Raw genomic sequence first — 17,053 nt, 5'->3', positions numbered from 1 at the left:
CCCTTTGAAACAAATTATATGAAACTTTCTCTCCTCTAGCACATTCTCTTTCCTGGACTTTTAAGAGATTTGTTTTCTTTTGCTCTCTCTCCCTCGAGACTAGTCCCTTTCTTTGACTTTTTGTCCTCCCATTATAAGCATACCTTTTTCTCCCTCTCCCTTTGTATCTTATGTATGAGAATTTATAACTCATTTCATCTACCTTTTTATCCTTAAGGACCAACTAATAGGAAAGTATCTCTTTCTTGGCCTTTTCTCTCACACAATACAAGAAATGTTTTTATTTTCCTCTCTCTATCTTTGTATGTTCATGCCTCTTTCATCTAGCTGTCTCTGTTAACAGTTTTAATAATAGGAAAGTATCTCTCTTTCTTTCTTGGCCCTTTTTTCCTATCAATTTCAGAAACTTTTTTTCTTCTACATACCTATCTAAATATCTCTCAAAAACCTCCCACAATAAATATCTTCCCCAAAAATGTGGTTATAAACCCAAAATATCGATATGTGTACCTCAAGAAATCTCTTCGAACATGATACACAATCTCTGTAAACCAAAGAAATCTGAAATCTAAAGTATAAATTAGCATGGATTACGCGGTACTGTACTATTATGTTTCTATTTCCTGGAAATTATATGAGCATATTTTGATGCATCTTAGGTTTCTACTATAATGCATGAGACCTCCTTAAGGACAAGTTTATCATAACTGACATCAAACAAATGCCTCAAACAGATAGTATGACATATGAGCAATGTGCATGAAGCAAAATTCCATGGGCAATAAATTTAATGCTGAATTTTCTGTTTTTTACTTGAATTTTCATTCTAACCATGATTGGGAGTAATTACAATGATATGATTTTCAGTTGAATGACTAGCTTATTGGATTTATATTGTCTTCTTTATCGTCCATCCACCAATATCCCAACATGCCACATCTCTATGTCTACTGTCGATCCCTCCCCAACGAATCCACCATCCCCCCTCCGTTACCCTCTTTTGGCCAATTCTTACTAGTTGATGTTCCTCTAATTCCAACCTTTTTCCGTTTACATCTTGCCAGTTTACAGACCCTTGATTCCCATTGTAAAGAATCTAATTGTGCTGTTGACCTACATTCCACCTTTGGTTTAGTCCTGCAACATGCATAGTCCCTCTAGTCATTTATTAGTTGTTAAGCTCTCCCTCAAACATGTCACTGTCACAAGATAGTTGAGGACCAACACTAGTTCAACTAGAAGGATTTATTCAACACATCATTGCACTTGAGCTCTCCTAGCACCATAAGGTAACTCAATCTTTACATTCCACTAAGTCTGTACACTACTAGTTTATGTTTGCCTCAATTTCAAGTGTCATCTCAGGTAGAAAAGTGAATATTTCCACCCTTATAGTATTAATTGAATTTGGGACAAACAACATTAGACCTATCAGAAAAATTAGAAAATAAGGCACTCAGTTATTTCTTATATTCTAAATCACACGCAATCATTTAATAACCTGTGTTACACATCAATTTATCTCGTAACTTGTTATTCTTTAAAAACATTATATCAAATTGAATGTACAAGTCATATATTTCTATAACTGTATCATTACTTTACCTGGTGTTTTAATGTTCTACATTCCTTATTCATGGTAGGAATTACACCTTATTGTACAGTTTTTTAATCATTCAGGTATGCAGTCTTCCTTATTTATTATATCTTAATTCTACGTTCATCATCTGCCCACCATATTCCCATTAATATTTGTTTTAAATTCAGATGAAAATATTTTAGAGTACAAATAAATGGCTGCAAATTTATTGAAAGGCATTATAAATATATCATGGCACTGATATATGTTTTGGAAACTTTTAACCTGATGAGTCAAGAACTACCAAGCTCAATTTATTCATTTTAGCTATTTGAAAGTTGACAAGTGGATAAATTGTGCTTCTGTATTATACTGATATACTCACTATATATTTTCCAAAAGTGGTATTTAAGTATTATTTCTCACCACATAAGATATGTACGATTTGCATCAATAACCAGATGTTGGAGTTTTGAGAATAGTTCCAAAGTTTTTATTGGGATAAAATCTAAAAAACAACTATAATTAGTGTTTACCTGATTTCATCATCTTCTTTTGTGAAATTTCATTGGACCAAGGTGTTCTTTTGGATTTATGTGCCTTGGTGTTGTTCATGAAATCCTTATCCAATCCATAATATTGATGGATTTATCCCATGCGTTTTAATATACAAAGGTGATGTGTGGAAGGTGTTGGGTTATGTGCCTTGGTGTAATCATGGAAAACATGGTTTCCATGAATGCGGAAGGGTTTTATCGATCACAATCGATCTTTCTAATCATACATCACATGTACCTTATGGGGAACTTGTTCCACCCTTGACTTGCCCACTTTGAGATTATTCTAAAGCCATTCATGTGTCCAGCCTCTAGAAGTATCCACGCGAGCACGACGCTCTTGGATCTCTACTTCTTCAATTCTCCTTGCAAATCTTTAAGATCTTCTCACCATGAAGACACTCTCCTTGGTTGAGTGGAGAAGAGAGTAGAATAAAGAAAGGAGGCTCCCAATTCTGGCTAGCTTGGGTATTTAAAATGAGTGCCCCTTCCCTTATTTATATTTTACTTAATTTTTTTCTCCAAAACCCATTAAAGTAAAATATATTCACCAATGCCCCTATGATATTATGTGCGTGACCCGCTAGGCTCATATATCATTCTAGTTAACAACTTTAGTGGCCCAATAACAAGTATTGACCAACCTTATTAATTAACAATATCAACATATATATATCAATTAACTAAGGATCAATTTAACCCAATCAATAGGTTAAGTTTACAGCCTATCAGGTGACAAGCTACACCTTGTGCTCTAAAAGATATCGAGTAGTCTTTGAACACTCTCATGGAACTTTTATTGGCATCGGTTATCGTGTATCTATAATCCATCATCCCTGCGAGACTCTCAAACGGCTTAGGATATGGTTGATCGTCAAACCCTAATCCGTCATTCGATTAGTATTGATGCATAACGGGGATCATTGGAGAACGCCTTCTCTAATATCCTCACTACCCTAGCCAGGGATTTATTGCATCATCTTCCTTGATTCAATCTCCTCTTATACAGAGGGTGGATGATCCCGTCTTGACCACGATCTACTTACTACATCTGAGCTATGGGTTATTTTAATCTCATGTTTAGAGGCTTGTAAGTCATAGTCAAAATATAGTCATCCATTCATGAGATATCATTGTTGATTTAGGTTGCTAGAGAGAACCTACGACATGAGGGGTGAATTAGGTTCTCCTTATTGACCATCTATATTTTATTTACTTATCTAAATGGTGATATTATATATATCTTAAATACTACTTAGATTTATGAGTAGGAGAATAACGAAAATTGATATTTTTTATACAGGTTAGGGCTATTCCCTTACTCCTGTCCCAAGATATCCACTTGGAATTTATAATCAATCCCTAACCAAGTTTTTAGCCCCCCAAGCTAAATCAGCCTGGTTATAGGGATACACGGATATCACCTATCTAAGAATTGAAATGGTGAGCAGCCTTAGGCCCCCTAAGCCCCAGCTCCAATTCACCCTAAACTAATGCAGCTGTTTAATGATCTTAATGTCACACTTCCTAAGTCACTTTAGACAATGATCAATTTCAGCGTTGAAACTCAAATAAAGCAATTTGTTAACGACTACACGAGAGTCAAATAAAATTTACCAACTGACTGTTAATTCATGTAAAGCAAATCAAATGATCCTTAGATGAGATAAAAATTTAACAAATTAATTTCTGCTCAGATTAACTAACTCAGAAATTAGACTCACACTTAGTCAATCTGCTCCAATGAGTTTAGACCCGACCTCAATGTTTAACAATTTGTAAACCCAAACGTAACTATTATAAACCGAACTCAATGAGTTTGGAATTTCTGTTAATATTCTAACAGATTTGATCAATGTAGAATGAAAATCGACGACTGATAGTGGTGGCGACGACGTCAACGCATCGACACTGGACATGTCACCACCGTCATCTGAAGTCAACACGACCGCTGAAGACATGCCGCCATCGTCACCAGATCAAGTCAACACGCCAGCATCAGGCACGTCTCCACCCACGCACGCCCCCTCACGCGTCCTGACACGTCACCAAAGGCAGATCCATAACTGCCCCCTGATGTGACGCGAAACTACGTTGCTCGTCACGTCGCTCGTCTTTATTTTTATTTCTTTTAACTGTATTTTCTCTTTCCTCCAAGGCCTACATGTATAGGCCAATGTTTCAAGAAACAGTTAGGCAGTCATTATTCAAGAATTGAGTTTGTTTTAACTCTTCTTGGAGGACTGCCCAGCCTCCCCTATCCCATCTCCACCCCTACCGCTGCTGCCGTCGCCGTCGTTGTCGTCGCCGACCTCCCTCCCGCTCTTTCTTCTTCTTCTTCCTTCGTCTCTCTCTCTCTCTTTCTCACCCTCTCTTCTCTCCTCCTTTCCGCCCACCACCCTCGCATCAGGTGCCGTGGCGCCCGAAGCACCAGGCTGCCCAGCGCCCCAGCGCAAGGATGCCCAATGCCCACGCGCAAGGCCGTCCAGCACCCACGCGCCTAGCCGCCTCGCGCCCTAGCGCCAGGCCACCCCGCGCCAGGTGCAAGGCCGCCCAATGCCCTAGCGCCAGGCTGCCCGCTCCCAGGCGCAAGGTAGCCCAGCGCCAGAGCACCAGCCCCCCCCCTAGCGCCAGGCCTACCCGCGCCCAAGCGCAAGGCCGCCCAGCGCCTTAGCGCCAGGCCACCCCCGCACCCTAGTGCCTGGCCGCCCTAAGCCAAGGCGCTAGGCCACCCAACGCCCACAACGTTGTCACCAACCGCCCACACAAGCGACACCGCGCAGGCCTCCAACCCGGTTGCCCACGCCCCAGACGCCCTCGCCGCTACAGGTCATCGTGCATACCGTTTTGGTGTCGGGGCGCTGCCCCGCACCCCGCAAGGGGGCGACTCCCCCCTTGACCCCCCGCCAATTGACCGCGCAGTTGGATCTGCAACACCCCATCGAAGCGCATGTCAATCATCCCGCCAACGATGCGTCGAGCAGCCTTGTCTACCGTCTGTCTACTTTCGCCTCTTGTCCACCACGTTTTTTGCCAGGGCTGCTCAATGCCCGAAACTCCTAGTTATTTTGTCCAGTGGGCCATACAACGCCCTGAACGCCGAGCCTCGCCACAATCAGAATTACCCGCATCCTCTTCACGCACTGCGGTGCCGAGGTACACCTGAACTCTTTGGTGTCGAGTGTTTTTCGTCCAGTGCTCTACGAGAATTCATCCACCGCCGTCGGATTTGTTTCTTATTTTCTTGGAATCTTAACAACTAGTGGATTATGTTTACTCGTGATATTTTCTCGCGACGTGAATTCAGATTCATTGAATTTGGAGCTTTGATTTCGTCGTGCTGGTTGAAGACAGTACTCCCGCCCTCGACGAGGAAAGGGACTGCACCACTAGTATTTCACCGGATTTAAGTTTTCGAAGCTGATCGTGTGAATTTTTGTGGTTTGTTTTATCCTTCTACCCAAACCCGTCCTGCCTTTTCCACCATCATTGTCATACCCAACTCCCTAGTCGTCTCTTCCATAGTCGTCTTGCATCAGATAGATTAGGCTTAGGTCTATTTCTTCGGTTTTAATTCAAGAAATACTCACTTACTTTCCTCTGGAGAGGATGTAGATTCTTGATTTTTTATGACTATTCTGCACCCCTGTTCCAAATCCCTTGGTTGTTCCTGCAGTAAAAAACAACAACAAAAATGCAAAAGCAACCAGGAGAAAAACCACCGATGTCTTATTGGGAGAGCTTGATCCCAAGACTCGATGGCACTCACACTTCTTATCACTCCCAACGCACGAGTGTGGTTTGTTTTCTTTCAGCAGATCAAAGCTTTCGTAGCAGCCGTTCTCCTTCTATTCGCCGTCGATTTTTTTCCAATTCAAAAAGAGCAAACTCCCCCTTCCATTTCATTTCCCTTTCTACTCTTCTCCTCATTTCAAATGTCTGTTCTTGTACCGAAAATAACCCTGCATTCTCAATGTGACGGCTATCTCCTCTGAGGGTAATAATGAGATGATACTTTTTATCATGAACATTAACAGAAACTATAGATCATGCATCAATCTTTTCCTAGTAAGCTTTAATAATTTACGCTCATTAGTTTTTACAGTGATCCTAGTTATACATTCATCAACATGGTCCTTGTCATAAAAATGGTCATAAATTTGTCATTAACTTATTACTGAAAATTCATCAAAATTTCAAACTGAAGTTTGATGGTTGACCATAAATCTTCAATCCTTGGTGTCTCAAGTCAATGGATCACTTAAACAACTATTACATGAATCAACCTGATTGACATTTAGGTATTAAACGATTTAGGGATTCTTCAGATCAATTCAATAAACTTTTTCTCCAAAGAGCACCCACTATTTGTCATTAGTGTTGCCACAGTAATAGCCATAGGACAGCTATACTTATCATACAAGTAGGATCAGTTAGTGCTATTCTATCCAGATAATTTGATGTCCGTCTTGACTATCCATCGAATAGGAATATTTAGAATAAATGTTTAAATACTAGTGATCATTGTATTATGATTCCATCATAATTCTTTTTTTTTCTTTTTTTTACCAAAAATCATGGTGCCGGGTACGTCCAACCCTAGGGTTGTGCCCGTAGTCCAATCCAGTCGTGCCCTGGATGCCACCAAGGGGGTTTTTATTTATAAAGTGTAGTGTTTTTCAATGTTTGTGGGCGTGGATCGAGTATATATATCCCAATTACACTCGGATCCCACTCGTCCACGCCCATAGTTAGGGAAAAGAAAAGATACATGAGTGATACCTCACGGACGCTCGAGGAAGTGTGTTCGTCGTCGGTTCTCCTGAGCGATTCCACGAGGTCATTGTAGCGCTTGGTGGCGCTCTAGTTGTGGTGGTTCTTCGTCGTCGTCATGTGTAATCGGAGTGGGCGGAGTGACGCTCTAGTTGAGGCGAGTGCGTTCCACGCCTCGTACGCCAGCACTCCAGGCGATCCTCCAATCCCGCGGGCCTAGCGTCGCGAGGAGGCGGCGTGTGCGGAGGGAGGGCAAGCCAAGACGATCGAGTCAATGACATCCTTGGGCCATGGGCGGAAGCTCCTGCCAAGAATAGAAAAGAGTGGAGTGGGTACGAGCGTGTACCGCATGGTTGGCGAGGGCATCAGCTGTCTGGTTTCCCTCTCTCAGCTGATGACGAAAGCACGCGATACGCGAGCGGCACCGCATGATGTCGTTCCACGCTTGACGTAGTCACCACTGGGAGCATGTGCCTGTACGAAACATATCAACTAATATCTGTGAGTCCGATTCCACGACGATATTATGAAGATTCTGTTCCTCACAGAGAAGGAGACCATCACGTATCGCCATAGCCTCGGCTACTGTATTACTTTGTACGCCATAAAAAGAAGAGAAGGCAAGAAGGAGGCTCCCTGTGTGATCGCGTAGGACGCCTCCGCCCCCTGCTGGCCCTGGGTTCCCTTTTGCCGCACCATCCACATTCAATTTGAGAAAGCCTACTGGCGGTGGGAGCCAATAAACTACTCGATACTGGATGCGGGTGGCGAGGGGGGTCACCGAGATGCCAATAGAGCGGAGGAGGTCGCATGCAAGTGGTGATCGGTTGTCTCGCGGTGTGAGGAGAGGTTGAGTGCGTCGAAGCCACAACTGAACTCGACGCCTGATGTCCACAGCTCGCATAGGTGTACCTGCAAAACGAGACGAATTTCGCCCTTTCCAAATCTCCCATAGAAGATAAGCTATGGTGATGGGGAGGATGGGGCTCCGTGCAGAGCGAGTCGGCGTGAGGATAAACTTGCCGAAACACTCAGACGATGTCAAAGGACGAAGACAGTCGGTGATGAGACGCCAGCAGTCCACTGCCGTCTCGCTATGGAAGAAAAGATGATCTATTGTCTTTGTGTGCGGGAGAGTGGGGCAGTAGTGGCAGCGCGAACTAAGAGAACAGCCTATCCGAGCCACTCGGTCGTCAGTCGGGAGGCCTCGGTGGAGGAGTCTCCAAAGGAAAAAGGAGACACGTGTATGGATCGCCGGATGCCAAATGCGCTGACCCCAGTGCTGTGGGGGAGATTTCACACGGAAATGCTCCCACGAGGAACGACACGTGTATGCTCCATGGGGTGTGAGTGTCCAGATGGCACAATCAGGACTAAGGTCAAGAGGGGTAGTCTGGACCTCAGATAAAGTAGCCAAGGGAAGGCCGTGCTGCTCCCATAGGTGTGGTGTGTTGCTTCTAAGCAACTGGGCCGCTGTGAGGCGCACGCGGTGTGGTACGAACTGAGGATGAGAAGCGAGCGCCGCATCAGCATGCCAGGTGTCGTACCAAGCGCTAATGTCGCCTCGGCCGATGTGCCAACGGGTCACGTGACTCATCTCAAGCCAGTGGCGCTGCCATGTCCGCCATCGCTTGGTGCCCCGAATATCAAGCTCGCGTCGGGCCCATTCTTTATATTTAGCTAAGATGAAACTCCCCAATGGGGAGTGGGTGGTACGCATACGCCATACCAGTTTATTTTGAAGCATGTCTTGGACATCCGAGAGGCGTCTGATCCCTAGACCCCTTCGAGCGTCGACCGACATACTTTCTCCCAAGAAACCCAATGGTGACGTCGCTCCCCCTCAAAAAGACCAGACCATAGGAAGCGTGCACATAGGCGTTCGACAGAGCGGAGAACCGTAAGTGATAGTGAGTGGACCGCCAAAGTGTGTAGCGGGATACTCATGAGGACATGTCGGATTAGTTGGATGCGGCCTCTAGGGGAGAGGAAACGTAGTTTCCATCCCTCTAGTTTTTTCCTTAGCTTGCCTAGCACGGCATCAAAATAATGATGACGAGTAGGGCCAAGGAAGATAGGGCATCTAAGGTAGTCAAATGGAAGCTGTCCTCGTGAGTATCGTGTGGAGTGCTGAATGATCCCAGAGTGCCTCAGAGTGGTGGACGGGCCCACAATAAAGTTGCTCTTCGAAGCGTTGACGAGTTGGCCGGAGGCTTGCTCGTACGCTGTAAGGACACTCATAAATTCCTTGATGAATTTTTTAGATCCATTAAGGAACATGATGGCATCATCAGCAAATAAGGAGTGAGAGATGATCGGGCAACCCCTCTTCGTAAAGTACGGTTGGATGAGGCCTTGGTTGATCGCCCGTGTGAGCGATCGGCAAAAGACCTCCTCCATCAATATAAAGAGGGTGGGTGAGATAGGGTCACCCTGCCTGAGTCCCCGCGTAGCCATGAAAAATCCGGAGGAATTTCCATCCATCAAGAGGGAGAAGTGATTCTCCCTGATGCAAGCGTCGACCAGTGCGATGAACGCATCCGTGAATCCGATGCGGCGCAACACTTCGAGGAGGAAGTTCCACTCAACTCGATCAAAGGCTTTCTCCATATCAAGCTTGATGATGACGTTAGAGCCCAGAATATGAGTGTCTATCGACTGGACTAGCTCGTTACTAGTGTGATGTTGTCATGGATCTATCGACCCTTGACAAAGCCACACTGTTCTGGCGAGATAAGTCTATCAAGGAAGCGTCCAAGTCAGTTTGTAATGATCTTTGATGCAACTTTATAGCATACATTACAAAGACTGATCGGACGACAGTCACGGAAGGAAGTGGGGGTGTCCACTTTTGGAATAAGCGCCAAAAAAGTGGATTTCCAACTCTTTGCGAAGACTTTACGTTGGAACGCTTCCTTGATAGCTAGGACCAAGTCGGTGCCTACCACATCCCAGCACGCCGTATAGAATTTGGCAGTGAAGCCATCGGGTCCTGGGGCTTTGTTACGGCCCAAGGAGAACACTACCTCTTTGATCTCCGCGCGCGTCGGGGTAGCTAGCAAAAGTGCATTTTCCTGGTTGGTCACTAAGGGGGGATGGAGGTGAGAATATCCTCGCTCATAACAGTGGGCTGCGAGGAGAGGAGGGAGTGATAGTACTCCACCCATGCACCTGCTAGCTGGATAGGGTCCTGTCCATGCGTCTCGAGGAGGGTCGTATAGTTCGGGTGGGCTCTGTGACGGATCGAGGCGTGAAAGAAACGTGTGTTCCTATCACCCTCTCGCAGCCATTGGATACGCGATTTTTGGAGATAAAAAATCTCCTGTCGTCGCATAGCATCCTCCAGCTGCTCTCTAAGTCGTAGCTGTCGCTCCCCCATGTCATCTGTCCAACACTCCTGTAGGTGACGGTCGACATCAACCAATTTCCGTTTAAGCTCCTCTACCGGGGAATGGACGTCTCCAAAGACATGGCGGTTCCACCATTTGAGGTGGAACTTGAGGTTGCGCAGACGGTAACTAAAGTTTTCCATAGGTGACGTAGAAATGGAACCGTGCCAATGACTACGTACATATTTATGGAAATCACTATGCTCCAACCACATGGTTTGGAAGCGGAATGGGGGGCGGCGGATTCGATGGCTTGAATCCGGGAGGAGGAGAATCGGTGTGTGGTCCGAGTAAAGTCTCGGAAGGAGCTCTACCGTGAGAGTGCACTGCATCAATGCGGAGCTATTCGTGAAACAGCGGTCAAGCCGTTCGTATATACGCGCATCCGCTTGGCGTTCATTGCACCAAGTCCACTTCTCCCCGGTGGTAGGTGGTTCCACTAACGAAGTGATGTGAATAAAATCATTGAAGGCTTGCATAGAGCGTAGCCGAGGTGGGCGGCCCCCTTTGTGCTCGCTAATGTCCCGTATGCAGTTGAAATCTCCGGCTATAAACCAAGGGAGTTCAACTAGCTACGAGTGAGAGTGAATATGGTGGGCAAGTTCTTCCCAAAGGGCCTCCTGCTCAGTTTGTCTATGCGGAGCATACACAATGGTAAGTAGATAAGGCTTTGGGGAGCACAGCACGTCAAAGGTGACGTATTGTGTTCCTTCGGCCAAGAGTGCGATCGAATAATCTCGCTTCCAAAGAAGCCAGAGTTTATTTGATGGATGGCAGTAAGCATGATCCATCCCAAGTTTCCTCGCGATGGTTGGGGACTGATCCGATGTAAGCATCGGCTCGAGTAGCCCCACGATGCCTAATCTATGCCTAGTAATAAGGGTAAGTAGATGGGTTTGGGTGAGAGGGTTACCTATCCCTCTACAGTTCCAAACAAGACTTGGAATCATAAGTCTATCGGCTCGCGTGACGCACCCGAGATCGGGTGTAGTACGTGCGGCGTGAAGGTGTACGTGATGCATGTCTCGAGCCAGGAGGGGTATCCACATCCGAGTCCTCGGAGAGGGAGATATCATCCTCCACGCCGGTGGAATCCCGACCGCTAGTACTGCTAGCACTGTCCTCCGAGCTAGTGAAAGGGGCTTGACAGTTTGTCAAGCGTTCCACTTGCTCAGAAGGAATATGCAATGGGTGGGGGGCGGGTGTGGGGGTGGGGGAAGGACGTGAAGGGTGTGGAGGGGTGAGGGAGGGGGCGAGAGCGGGTGCAGGGGCGGTGGTGGGGATGGCGGGGGCGGGTGCGGGAGGGGAGGGGGCGAGAGCGGGTGCGGGAGGGGTGGTGGGGATGGGTGGGGGGGATGATGTAGGGGGGTGGGGATTGATGCGGGAGCAAGGTGGGAAGAAGAAGAGGGGTTGTGTGTGGGAGTGTAGGAAGGAAGTGGTGACGGGGAGGATAGCGAGGCGATAGGTGTGGCAGAAGAAGGCGTGGGGGGCGGGGCAGGTGATCGAGGAGGGGCGGTAGATCGGGTGGGGGAAGAGGTGATGCTAGCCTGGGGGGCATCGGGGACCATCAGTAGGGTGAAAGAGTTCGAGGTACGCATGTCCTCGCTGACCTCTTTACCCTTGCGGGAGGAGGGAACTCTAGTGCATGGTGGGGATTTGGGGCGCTTCTCAGCACCCTTCCTCACCCACTGGGAAGTAGGGGGGGAGGCTTAGCCACTAGGGGCTTGGTAGGCCCGCTGGGTCGTGGGGGCGGAGGTGGTGCAATCGTGGGCCGCACCGATGTAACCACAGGTAGGGAACCGAGGGGCGGTTTCGCGCGTTGCCCTTGGGTGTCGGAGATAGTGGCTGCAATGTAATCATCGTAAGCCAAGGGCGGGAGATATTCCTCCTCCGTGGGGGTAGTCTGCGTCGCCTTTTGATGACATGTATGGAGGGTATGTCCTAGGACAGTGCAGTATGTGCAAAACCTCGGGAGGTTTTCGTACACCACAGTCTGACGGATCAGCTCATCTCCATTCCGGATGAGTATCATGCGGTGGAGAGGGGCGAGTAGGTCTATCTCTACACATACTCGTGCATAGCCAGGACGGCTAAAAAGTTGGACATCTTTGTCCGCACGTATGAAAGTGCCGACTGTACTAGCTATAGATTCTAATGCCGCGGGTGTAAACAAATGTGGTCGCAGGCCAGGAAAGCCTATCCACACCGGGACGGAATGGGGAGAAACATCACGTGAGTTCCCTGACTGCTCGACCACCCATCGAAAGGTATGCATCGTGGAGTCCTTCATCGTCCATGTCGTACGGCTCCAGGCCCATCGAAAGTCATCCTCCAGCTCGAAGCGAATGAGTACACTCCGGTGATTCCATGCTCCAATGACCACCGATCCAAGGAAGTTGCCGGGTGCTGCATATACTCTCGTGATGTCATCGATGAGCGGCCGCTTCATCGCGAACCGCCCTATCAGCGTGTAGGCAAATGACGCTGCCATACGTGTTACCTCCTCCTTGGAGAAGGTAACCAAGCGAACACCCTTTGTGTCAATATAACCCCAAGGGGGGATCGAGTTATCATAAAGAGGGGGAAGAGTAGGCTTTGGGAGTGAGGTAGTGGGTGGTGTACGTGTGACGCCCGCCACCCTCGCTGCCCAAGTCATAGTCGGGAGTGATTCTATGACGTTAGTAATGGCCTTGGGGGGGGCCTCATTCACCGAGGTAGGGGGGACATGGTCTCTCGTATCCGGATGATGTGAAGGTGTGGAGGATGCGGTACTATGGTTGACCAAATCACCATGTTGGTCAACATCGTCTGTAGTATCAACACAATCGTCCCGCCTCGAGTTAGCCGGTTGGTCAACGCTAACCAACTGGTCAATCGTAGCGTCGTGGTCAATGGTGATCATTTTTGCACCGTTGACTGTTTGGTCAACGTTGGCCGTTCGGTCAACATTGGCAGTTTGGTCAACGTTGAACATTTGGGCGACGTTGTCCATTTTGTCAAAGCTGACCGTGTGGTCAACGTTGATCGTTTGGTCAATGTTGACCATTTGGTCTGCGTTGACCACATGGTCAGCGGTGGACCGGTTGACTCGGTACGCATTGACCGAGTCAACCAGTTCGCTTCGGTCAATGTTGACTGAGTCAACTCGGTCAGGCTTGACCGAGTCGACCGGGTCGACTCGGTCCAGCTTGGCCAGTGCGACCGGGTCGACCGGATCACTCACAATCGGGTCGACTCTTTGATGAGTCGTTGAGTCGACCGGTTCGACTCGGTCGTTTGCGACCCGGTCGACTCGGCCTTTACTGGCTAGGCCGTCGCGTGCTGAGTCAGCCCAACCGACAGAGTCGACTGGGATTGATTCAGGTGCTGTGGCGAAGTCATTGGGGGAGCAGTGTGTACCCGATGACGCGGCTGCATCGCAGCCGTCGCTCGGGTGGCCTTTCGATGGATCGGACGGCAGGGAGATGTGAGAACGGTCAAAAAAATCAGGCGAGGGTGGCGTGGAATGGGCTTTTAATGCGGCCTCTAACTCTGACACAGTGGAACGGTCAAAGAAGGTGGGTGCTGGCGGTAATTTTACCGCCAACAGTCCAATTTTTTGACCGTTTGTGGTGTCCATCATGGGTCCACCATCTGGACCGTCCTCGGTGTGACACCTGTCGTCACCGACGGTCCGGATGAGCGGACAAGTTTCATCCGTCGTAATAATGGTGGATGCGGGCGCAAAAATGGAACTTTTTTGGGTTTTTTTAAAATTTGTTTTTTTTTGTTTTTCGTTTTTTTGTGATCGTGAGATCCATCCAGGCTGTCACCACCGACGGCCTGGATGGGTCCACATCTGATAATATCTAGCCCGCCAACATCTGATGTGTTAAGCACGTAAGATGGGTGGCTTGGCTGTTCCCTCTGGTTGCCTGACATGTTTGACACGTCAGGCGTCCAGCGAGGATCCTCCGCTGACTCAGCGGCCCGCATGGGATTGCGGGCCGCGTGCCTTCGTTTTTGTTGTTTTTTCGGCGAACGCTCAATAAAACGAAGATTTTACATGAGAAAAACAAAATAAATGTAAAATAAAATGTACCTTGCTATTCTTCATCTCGAGACGAACAATTCAAGCGCAGATTTCACCCAATTTCGTGTAGTATATCGTTCCAATTTCAAAAAATAAAATTCAAAAATAAAAACATACCTTCGAACTTAAAATCTCTCTAGAACGAGCTATACTGATCCGTTTCAGGCGATTTTTGTGTCGATTCCAATAGATTTCACCCTTCCGAATCCAACGAGACCAAAATCAGCTCGATCCGAATCTGACGCAAAAGTTATGAGCAAATTGCCAATTTCGGAGGAGAGAGAAGTTCGGGCGTCTTTCACGTGTTTGCTTGGGGATTCATCCAACCATACTTTTTAAAAACGGATCGCCCATCATAATTCACTAGTTCATTGTGTGTATTCATGGGCTTCATTATAAACATTATACTGGAATAATGATGATTGTAATATTTTATTCAATTATAAACATCACAAATATTTCATTAAATAAAACATGGTGGTTTGATTTGGCTTGATGGCCACATAATATCAATCAGACCGAAGTAATGAAATATTTGTGATGTATGACTTTAGAAGCAACACAAAGAAGCCAAAGTGCGATGAGCAATGTCATGATGTGTGAATTGAACAATTGTGAGTTTAACATGAGCAGTTAGAGATAAAATTTTCACCATGACCAAGACTTACTGAATTTTTGAATCCACTGGAATTTTGTGTGGATCAAACTGTCATCATTATTTGTGCATACTTGAACTGAAATACTACACACACTTTTTTAGAATTCTTTAGAAGGGTTTGAGACCACATAATAAAAATTTTAGGGACTGACTTGGAAGTGTTGGTAATCTAGCCACCCATCGAATATTTTATAAGTCAATGATATCGGAGCAGAACCGATTATTATTTTCTTGATGCTCACGTTAAGTGTCCTATTACCAAGTGCTTTGTCATAGGGGCCTTTCATACACCTTATCTCGTGATATGAGATTCTGAATTGAATCATCCCCAGTACATGATTAATAATTATACTAACATTTTAAAATCACCAAGTCTACCTTATCCTTAACCTCATTTTGTAGAAAGGGAGGTCAAAGATAACTTCTCAGAAACATATATTTAATGATGTATGAAATAAAGACGGGGGTCCCTCATCCCTTATACATGACGAAGATTTGGAATGAAACAGACTATGATTATAAAGTGATAGAGGTCCAAATGTGGGCGACACAAACATCATGGATGTCATGAATGTCTTGTCACATATGAGATACATTACTATGGCCCTTGAGTTTGTTCCATGCATTTGAGATGTAAAAAAAAGTGAGTCATGTATGTAGAAACAACAAAATTTTAGATTTCTAAACAAAGTGAAATACTGTAATTAATTTTTTAGTAACATTGAGCCAATAAGAAATATGGCATGTGACCTTCAAGATGGTAAATAGGAGGAGATTAGCACTGCTTTGAATAGTAATCACTTAAACATGTTATCAAATTAATGTGCTATTATTGATTAAAAAATTAGTATTTACGAGCTGTGTTGATTAATTTTTATAAGAATACAAAGAGGTTCTTCATGAAGAGTAAGTGGAAGCTGTTCTCAAAGTTCGTGACCTGGTGTGCAAAAAGGGATAACTAGAATGAGAACAATATTTTATATTAAAACAAAATAATTTATTTTAAAAGAGTTAAAGACAAAGCTTTTAAAAAGGAATATGTATTTAAAAAATAAAGTATTAGAGTTTTTTCTGATGAAAAGTTCGAGAGAAGATATATACCATATTAGGTCAACAGACTGAATATTTATTTATTATAAAGATAATGTTTTCAGGAAGGTAGCTGGGAATCAAGTTATTCAAACTTATATTTGGATGATCAAGTTATATTCTTACCCATAGATATGAGATAACAAAGCCTCATCTAAGCTTTAGGAAATGCATCTTCCAATTATATAGATATTATGAAGGGTTGTGGCTTTGGGATTCCGAAATTAAGAACAAAATTTTCGGAAGGGACAGTGTATTTTACATATCTCATTTGTTGACATCCTTATCAAAGATTAAAATGACCTGGACTTTTGATATTACAATTTCAAACAAAACATGAATGGAGATGGATAGAATTTTGATATCAATTTGAGGAATCATAAGATACATTTAATCGCATTGCTATTAGACATGGCAAGTATGCAATGGTTCTTTCTATTCTCATAAATGATTACGTCGCATTTGTTTTGTTTAAAGGAGATACCGAACCAGAGTTATTTTAAATAGTAGTTATTTACCTTACAAAAGGAGAAATAATTGCAAATGATAACGGACTTTTATCATTTGAGACTAACTACACATGAGATTCGGTAGAATTACCTCGAAGTGAGCAGGATAGTACAGCGAGTATTCAGTACTGAGGCACCATCAAGTCAGCCAAATTCACTGCACTAAAAGGCAATACTCATTGAAAAGCTTTTTCACAAAAATTATGGACAGAATTCTAAGATAATCTAATATGCATGAGGCAAAAGGCATAGTTTCCTTAATCAATAAGTATGAGGCAATAGTTCCCATAGTCTATCAAAGGTAAAAAATAATCTAATAAGGCAGCTGATCTCAATATGTAGATTTTATCTGTTCCATGCATTAAGATTTTGGCTTGGTAATGGTGTATACTTCATTTACAAGATCATTGTTGAAAAACCTTTTGTG

Source organism: Wolffia australiana, chromosome 10 (genome assembly GCF_029677425.1).
Source record: "Wolffia australiana isolate 7733 chromosome 10, ASM2967742v1".
NCBI lineage: Eukaryota > Viridiplantae > Streptophyta > Magnoliopsida > Alismatales > Araceae > Wolffia > Wolffia australiana.
Note: the sequence above shows the minus strand (reverse complement) of the source record.